Here is a 9,003-nt window from a genome sequence, read left to right as displayed (position 1 = left end):
TTTTACTGAACTCATGTAATAACACATATGGAGCTAGATGTAAATATCTTACTATCTACCATATAATATTATACAAAAACTTAAATTCCAGGTTCATTAGGATGACTCAGATGCCTTTAGAATGCGAAATGCAGATATTGAATAGGGAAAAGTTAAGAAGTAATGAAGCAACAATAAATCAACTGTCATAATTGGCTATGTAGTAAAATTGGGTTTCTCAAATTGTGGATTGTACTATATATTGCCTCAAGGGTTTATGAGTTCTCTGAGAATTTAAAATTTTTACTTTTTTATTCTAAAATGAATTTTGACAAGATTAAAGGCAAAACTCTTTTTCAGTGATAATTATTTTATGCAACATATTTTAAAAAATAATCCTTTGAAAGTGTTAAATCAGTGTTTCTCAAATCAGTGAACCTTGGAATTATCAGGGATTGATAAGAAAGTTTCTAAATATTTTCATAAGGCCAGTAAGTCCCAAATTTTCTTGTTGGTAGGAACCATGTGAGGTTCATTTAATATGTAAATATATAAAAGTCCATGCCCTGCCTTAAGTAGCCAATCAAATTCAGTTAAGTATACTGTACAGCATGGCACTGGGTATTTACATTATTGTGAAATTGATAGCTCTTATTTGCAGAATTACAACAATTTGCAATTCTGTCTCCGTTAGAGTGACTTTTCTTCAAATGGAAATGTCTTGCCTCTGCATATAAAAAGGAATTGAAGTAGCAGTTAATCAAGTGAACTATTTGAATTTTAGGACACTTTTGAAAATTTATTTAGACAATAGAGAGCATATTTGAATTTGATACTGCTTTCAAAAAAATCAGAGGACTTCTCCCTCTAATGTGAAATCAGGCCCTTTGGCATGAATCAAAACAAAGGAAGAATCCCCTCTTTTTCCTGATGCTAATTCACTCTGAAGCCATGCTTCTGAGTGTCAGCTTAAGGCTCTTAATAGACATGGAAAAATGTTTCATGAAATGGAGCCATTTAAAATATTTCAGGGACTTGCTGGCTTATTTACTGTTGACCATCTAAGGCTCCCAATCAACAGTCTAAAGGCCAACTGAGCTCACTAATCTTTAAATAGACTACAAATTTCAATAATGGAAATTTAAAGACGGTAGCTTGAGAAGACCGAAAAGCATCTCTCCTGGTGTCTGTTATCTGGCCAAGTCAAAAAATAAAGAAGCTCCCCACCTACTTTCTATTTGCTCAGGTAGGAAAGGAAAGTGTAAAGACCACTTCTATCTTCTGGGTCTTTCCCCGCTGAGCAGTCTTATTTTATTGCAATCTCCCTTTAGTCTCCCATGCTCCAGATATACAATCCTCTTTTTGTTTCTCAAAGCTGAATCCTTCTTACCCTTAAAATTCCAACCCTAATGTTTTTTCCATAGAAAGGCCTTTTCTGATAACCCTATATAGAACAGCCCCTTATGTTTACTTTCCAATATATCACTATGTTTTTTCAAAGAACAGGGACTTTGTCATGTTGACATCTTTATACCCTGTACACATAAAGGTCTCTGGTTCACATAAGGTGCTTAACAGAAAGTAAATAAATGAATAAAAGAATTAATTTGTAAATCTATCCTATATCCAGTATTCACCTAAACATTAGAGATGCAAAGTTGCATCAGATGTGGTAAACTCATGGAACTTACTGGACAAGAAGAATGTTAGACAAATTTAAAATGTTAGGTTGCATTTTAGAAAGATCACTGTGGATGAATAAAATATGAAAATGAATTTGAAAAGAGCTAGACTGGAATTAGGATGAATATTTTGGAGGCTATTGCAGTAAAGTAAGAAATTATGAGGCTCTGAAATAAGGTAATGATATAGGAAAAGAAATAAGGACTGATGACAAAGACATTAAAGAGAATGAATTAACTGGCTGTAAGATATGAGGAAGATGTGGAATGTTGACCTTAGATTACAGTCTTAGGTAGCTACATAAATAAAGATGATATTCACTGAAAAAAGGATATAGTAAAGAAGTCATGTTGTTGTGAAAACATAGAAAGAAGAATGATATGTGTTAAAAGTAGCACATTGAGTTTAAACTGTCTAGTATTAAAAGAGGAGGCATCTGAGAAATGCAAAGGGAAGGGTTTACAGAAATGACTGACTCAGCCAGTTATAGATTAACCATATCCTACAGATCTCTGAATGACCTTCTGGAAACTCTTGTCACACCTACAAGAGTAACGATCTGTAAATAGATAGAACTGGTGGTCCGGGAATTCCTTCTCCCTTGCAGGTAAAGGAAAGGGACTGATATGTCCCTGGTAAACCAGCCCCCTTCATTAGATTACTTAGGAGTTTTCCAAATGTCACCTCATTAACATAACAAAAGATACCTGTATTGCTCTATTCTCTTAGGAAATAGCAAGTTTTTCAGAGCTCTGTGCCAGGAATGGGAAGGAAGACCAAATATATATTTTTTATTATAAATCACAATATCACAGCTGTCTGTTAGATACAGAAATTGAGATGTTCAGGGAGCACTTAGGTATATGTATCTTGAATATTCAGGACAAAGACATGGGTTGGAAATTTAAATCAGGCATCTTTGGTACATACAGAGATGGTACTAGAAACCACTAGAAAGGAAATAAGCCAAAGAGAATCAGTAGAATGAGAAGACCTGAAGGTCAAGGACAAAATCTGAAAATCTAAAGGTGTACATGCAAATTTGCATTCACAGACACACATGCAACCTTATGTCTGAGAGGGTGGCTGGCTTTGCATTTGCAAAAGAAACCTGGCTAACGCTGTTGCCCATAACAGTATAATTATAAAGTAGAACAGTCCTCTTGGCAAAGCAATGTGCTGAATGGAAGAGTTGGAGTAAAGCCAGAAACTACTGTCTTATGAATAACGTGAGTACCAATATGTCCTAGCCTTGCGTAACTATTACCCTTGAAGGGGAAGAAACAAACAAAAAACTGACATTTACCAAAAATGTAAAATTCTTTTCTTAGAAAAGTCAGAATTGTCAATATAATTTGGTGGGCTAGAGGAACAGAAGATAAACAAGTTTTAATTCAGTCTGCTAATGTGTATCTGATTATCCCTTTCCCAAAGGATTCTTCTTTTGCTATTACGACCTAACTTGAGCTATGACTGTTATAACGGTAACGTATGTACCAAGTATGTGCAAATTTTAAAGCCCCATGATTAAAACATTATAATGTAAAGGTTTTCATTTCACTTCCAAACTCTCTTCTATTCTAAATCACTATATAAGATATATAGATATTTATAATGATGGTTTAAAATGAAATCTTGAATTATTTCTTAAATGGGAAATTGCAAATAAGAACAAAATTAAAATTTTAAAAATTTTAAAGTGACAGGCTATTTTTCTTTGTATAAAACTATACATTTAAAAACATTTTATTTCAGTGATATACTTTAACATAAAACTTTTGAACGTCCATTTGACTTAGCTTTGTATATTTTCCCTTCATTCTTTCATCTCTCTGTTCTAATCAAATAACTAAGTCAGTTAATGAACAACAAATTATCCATGTGTTAGATGATGAAATCCTAGCAATGAACTAACCAGTGTATCTGCTCACACAGGAATTACTGTCAAGATTACTGAGTCCAGCTCTAGCTGGACTTCTGTGCTACCTCACTCCATTATGATTTATTTGGGCAGATCTCTAATTAGGTTTCTCACCTAGTCTACCTTCTAACAAAAGAGCCTTATTCTAATTCAGAATAACATATCACCTGCCCTACCTACCCATAAGAGCAGGCAAACCCATAAATCAGTTGGCCTGTACTGGTTCTACAACTAGTTCTGCTTAACATTTAACATCTTCTTCAACATTTGAGCTTTTCTTTATTAACTCTAGCTTCAGAGAGAAAAAAATCTTTTGAGGGGGAAGTAGCATATGAGCTAGGACTTTAAAAGAAAAAAAAGTATATGGATTTATTTCCAGCTGAGGAAAGAGCATGAGGAAAGACAAGATATCTGTCCTGATGAGATGGAGCAGAATTACATGGATAATGTTTAAACACTACCAATGCCTGGGACCCCACAGAAATGAAGTACAATAAATATATTAGAACTAGAATGAGAACATGGATTTTAGTATACTTTATTACAGTCGAAGATAACAGTGTCTCCTGTTTATTGAGCAATATTTGCTTAGAAGCAGGCACTGTACTTGATAGTATATTACCTCATTTAATTCACACAGACTCAATGAAGTGAGTGCTATAATTGGCACCACTCTCTGAAAGAGGAAACTAACATTTAGAGAGCTAGAATTTGAATCTGGTTCTTTCTTACCCCAGAGCACTTGCTTTTACACTAAATTGCTTAGACAAGCCATGACACCTTCTGGCACCTTGGGAATCTAAGTCCTATTTCTCACATTGCTTCCACGGGAAAATAGGTTATAACTTCTAAAAAATTAACTTTCAAATGAACTTCTGGAACACAACCTATTTATAACTAGATAGAATTGTCTATGTAGTTTAAAATACCCTGTTTCTTCATGCAAGATGATGTTTCCTACAGAAATAGCAAAATCGCAAGATATGTGAAATTTCAAGGGAGAACATGTGTCCTTGTCTAAAGTATTTTCTATTTCTAACCTGTTTGGAAAATCTAATTGACCTTTGTTTAGTTGTTTCTTTTTCTTTTTCATTAATTCATATTTCTTCAAGACATATCTTGACCAGTAACGATGTCTGTAAAATAAACTATCCAAAAAGAGGATATTAAAAGATAGGTACCTGCATGAACTTATTGTTCCCTTAATTACCATTCACATCCAAGTTAGGGAGTCAAAGCCATTTCCATTTAAACCTTTGTTTTACAAACTTTTCTCCACTTGATAATCATGAACACATTAGTCTCATCCATCTGAAAACCACACCACACACACACACACACACACACACACACACACACACACACAATCACATATAGTATTTCCATTAAGCAGTCAGAGCTTACCCATTCAATACATATTCATTGAGATCCTCCCATGTGCTAGACACTGTGGTAATCTATTAGGGTCCAATGCTTGATGGAGGATGGAAGATGTATGTCATCCATATGTGTTTCAATAGAATCATACGTTATCTTTAAGTTAAAATAGAATTCTGAATGAGACAATTGTCTCCTTAGGCACAAATCTTTCTTGGACACAGCTATACTACTTAATATGTGAGAGGCTTCATGTTTCTTTTATTTTTCTATGTGTATTTAACAGATATTGATTTAAATACACAACCTAAAACAGCAATTGTTGGTGAATTTAGAAGTAAAAATTGTGAACACCAACTACTTTCAAAAAAATAATAATAATATTGCCAAGGATGTTGTCAAAAAAATTGGTCAAGCATAAAACTACAACCTTCAAGAGGGAAAATACAAAAATTCAATATTGTCCCTTAAATTACTACCAGTATAACATTTTGTTTTTAATTATCTACTATTGATATAAGAGCTTTGGTCAAATTTTAATTTTTTTTTTTCTTCTATGGTGACTATTTCTCTAGCATTGAAAATAAGTACTAAATGTTGAGGTCTGTACATTAATAAAATCAAAGGGATTCTGATTCTTTCATTCAAAACATTCATAATTTTGTGAAATTTCCCACCAGATTTTGTCCTTACTGCAGCAATGACTGAGAAAGAGTAATTGAATTCTATATTGTTAAATAATAAATGTAACATTTGCTTCCAGAATATTTTAAATTGCATTTATTGATACCTGGCAGAGCATTTATTATTGATAACTTAAATGTAAACATAATTTTAATTTAAATTTTGAGTTCTCAGTGATTTTTAATATTAATGTGAAATCTCTGCATTGATGATTTATTGCAGAACAACTTCACTCAAGTAACTCAAAGGACCTAAGCTTTTGCTTCATCTGGAAATCCTGTTGAAAAACATGGCAGAGCTGTGCTTACTACACATGGAGAGAACAAAGAGCAAGTCACAAGTGTCCAAACTGAGAAGCATTGTGGTTAAGAATTGGGAAACTAGAAGAAGACAAGTCTATCTAGGGTCAAATAATGTCATTACCATCTACTAGTTCTGCGACTATGGATCCCCATCTTCAAAACGAGAATAAGATAAAAGACATAACTCAAGTAAGGGAGGTAGGTTAGTACCTGGCAAAAATAAGGGCTCAATATAAACAAACAACCTATCACAAAATAAATTGACATTGCTGGCAACATGCTTCAATTAATCTTCACAACACCAGCAATAAGTAGACTGTATTATTACCCTCATCTTATATGTAGCTGGCATTATGTTAAAGAAAGAGCAACGGAGATGGAGAAAGAAAAATATGGGGATGGGGGAGGTGAGAGAGAGAGAGAGAGAGAGAGAGAGAGGAAGGGAGCGAGGAGGGAGGTATGATTAAGCTTCTTAACATGAAAAGATTAGATAACAGAATTTGTTTTAGCCTGTGTTTAACAATTCTGAATGTTATAAAAATATGTAATTAGCTGAATATTTGTAGTATTCGTATATTTAATTATAAACCTTTCTCAATTATTCAGTGCCTAATTCTAAAGCCTATTTATTATCCAGAAATTTATTGCTTCTTCTCCTCTTCATTTACTTCATGGCACATATAGTTGCTGTGAGGAAAATAAAGCTGTGAAACATTAGATCAACGGTGCATATTTAATGAGAGCTTCCTACATTCATGGCACTGCAGATGTCCCTTTTTGAGGGTGGGGGTGAGTGTGGAAATTGAACCAAGGAGATGAAACCAACAAAGACAGATGGGAGAAATTAAAGATATATACCTCATTATTACAAATAATCAAGACAGGTTTTTAAAAACTTAAAAATCATTACAGTTTCAAAGTAAAAAAAAAAAACTTCCATTAAAATAACCAATCTCAGATTAAATACATTTGTTCTATTAACATTTCCTTGGGCGTTTTTCTTTCCTAGCACTCTTCTGACCCCCTGAAGATTTGTCTGCATTTTTTCTTTCTCAGAATTGCTCCTCAGGCAAATTTTCTGTGCTAAATCTCCAAAGTCAAAAGAATGTTTCCTAGTAAAATCATAATTTTTCCAGAATTATTAGTTAAATTCTGCTTACTGGCTGTGTTTAATATTGTAGATTGCTTTGTCTCATATGTGCATTTGTGATTTATCAATATAAATGTAGAGAAGAATTTTGTAGTTGTATAGTGTGCACATTATCCTTTTGCTGTTCTGATAGACCTCATTTTGTGTTTTCATACAGCTTATCTCTATACTTTTTTAATCAAAACATATCTGGGACTCATCGTAAGGTTTTAGAAAAAGCAGTAGCCTCAGAACTGGAAACATCGCTGTTTGCATCCTGGGGTTTCCCTCATTGACTATGTGGCCTTAAACAAATCATTTAATAATGTTTAAATTTAGTTTCCTCTTCTCTAAAATTGCATTAGTAATCCTTGCCATAATTATTACAGGAAATATCTGGAAAACCCAGATATATGTGATTTTAAAAAATAAATCTATGGCATTATTACAGTATCTCTGGTCCTGATGTAGCTTATTTTATTTCTGAAACTTAGTCTTAGAAATAAAAGATCTCTTCAAATGTGTAAATAAAATATGAGTTGATGGTCATGCTGTTGAAAGTCTCAGCTGTTTGGAAACTTATTCACACTAAATGCTTAGCCAATGTCCCTGACAACTGCGAGATGTCTCCAACAGAGAAAATGCCCACATACTCTTTATTTATTTCTTCTTCTCTGATTGAGTTGGACTATAATCTAGAAAAGCATCCTTACCTTATTTGCAAAAAATGAAAAAACTTGAAGAAGCACCAAACGCCTGCTGGTCCCAGTTCATTTCACCAATGTTTGGACACTACAGATAGGGACTCTGACCACCCTCCAACCTCTTCTCCAGTCTAATCTCTAGGACCACTTCTCAACTGGTCTCCGGCTTTCAAGATCAGCTACAAAGCTACTACTGTTGGGTGTATGTTGCGTGTGGGGGGAGTGTTACTCCTCGTTTCCAACCAATCATGAGCTGTCATATCTGCCAGATTTCTTTGACCATCGTCAACAGTCTTGCCCACTTGCAAGTGCAAGCCTTCTAAACCTACTTCTCTCTGGGCTTCTATTTCCACCTTGAAGATGAGGCCCTAGAGAACATGAGCCACCTCTGGGCAACCAGTCTCCATAGGCTTGCTGGCCCCAGGTGGGCTGGGCAAAAGGTTCACCCTCATAAGCCTTCCTAATTCTGGGGCCCTTTCCCAAGGTGTGGACCAAATAGAAACAATAAACAATAAAGTTTCCTTTTCTTTCAGAAGTGATTACTTTAGTAAGTAATGCATTCATTTTTGTCTCTCCAGTCGACAGAATTTATTTCAACTTGAAAAATTGTAGAAGTCTTCCCACAATTAGCTGGAATAACTCTTCATTGCTTCCAAGATAAATTCTAAACTCCTTGCAGTGGCATTTAGAGAATTCATCATTTTTCCCAAAATATATTTCTAACCTTTATTTCCCATTGCATTCTTTTTTAAACTTTTATGCCCTAACAAAATAAAGTTACTGGATTTTCTGCAAACAAAACATGTATGTAAATCTATCTCTAATTTTATCATTCTGTTTCTCTAACCAGGAATGTCCTTCCTTTCTTCTCATCTACTGACATCTTACTCCACTTCTGAGACATCGCTCAAATACTTTCTCCGTGGAGAACCCCTTCCTATACTGCCCATCTTAACCCATCCCTCTAAATTAACCCTGAGAAAGGTCAAAGTCAATGGCTGCTGATCAAGCACTTTAGAAAAGATATTTCTTCATTAAGCTAAGAGTTGAACTAGATTATTTCAAAGGTCCTCTGTGATAGACTCAATACAATCTTTCCAAGTTTGAGAGGAACAAATTATTGGCCTAAGACTGACTTTTATACTGACCTAAAGGCATATCACAACTAGAGCCTAGTGCATTTTGAACTTAGTATTTCCAAAGTTGACAGCCACTTTTTAGTCC

Source organism: Pteropus vampyrus, unplaced genomic scaffold (assembly GCF_000151845.1).
Source record: "Pteropus vampyrus isolate Shadow unplaced genomic scaffold, Pvam_2.0 Scaffold234, whole genome shotgun sequence".
Taxonomy (NCBI): domain Eukaryota; kingdom Metazoa; phylum Chordata; class Mammalia; order Chiroptera; family Pteropodidae; genus Pteropus; species Pteropus vampyrus.
The sequence above is the reverse complement of the archived record's forward strand: the minus strand, read 5'-3'. Positions refer to the sequence as shown.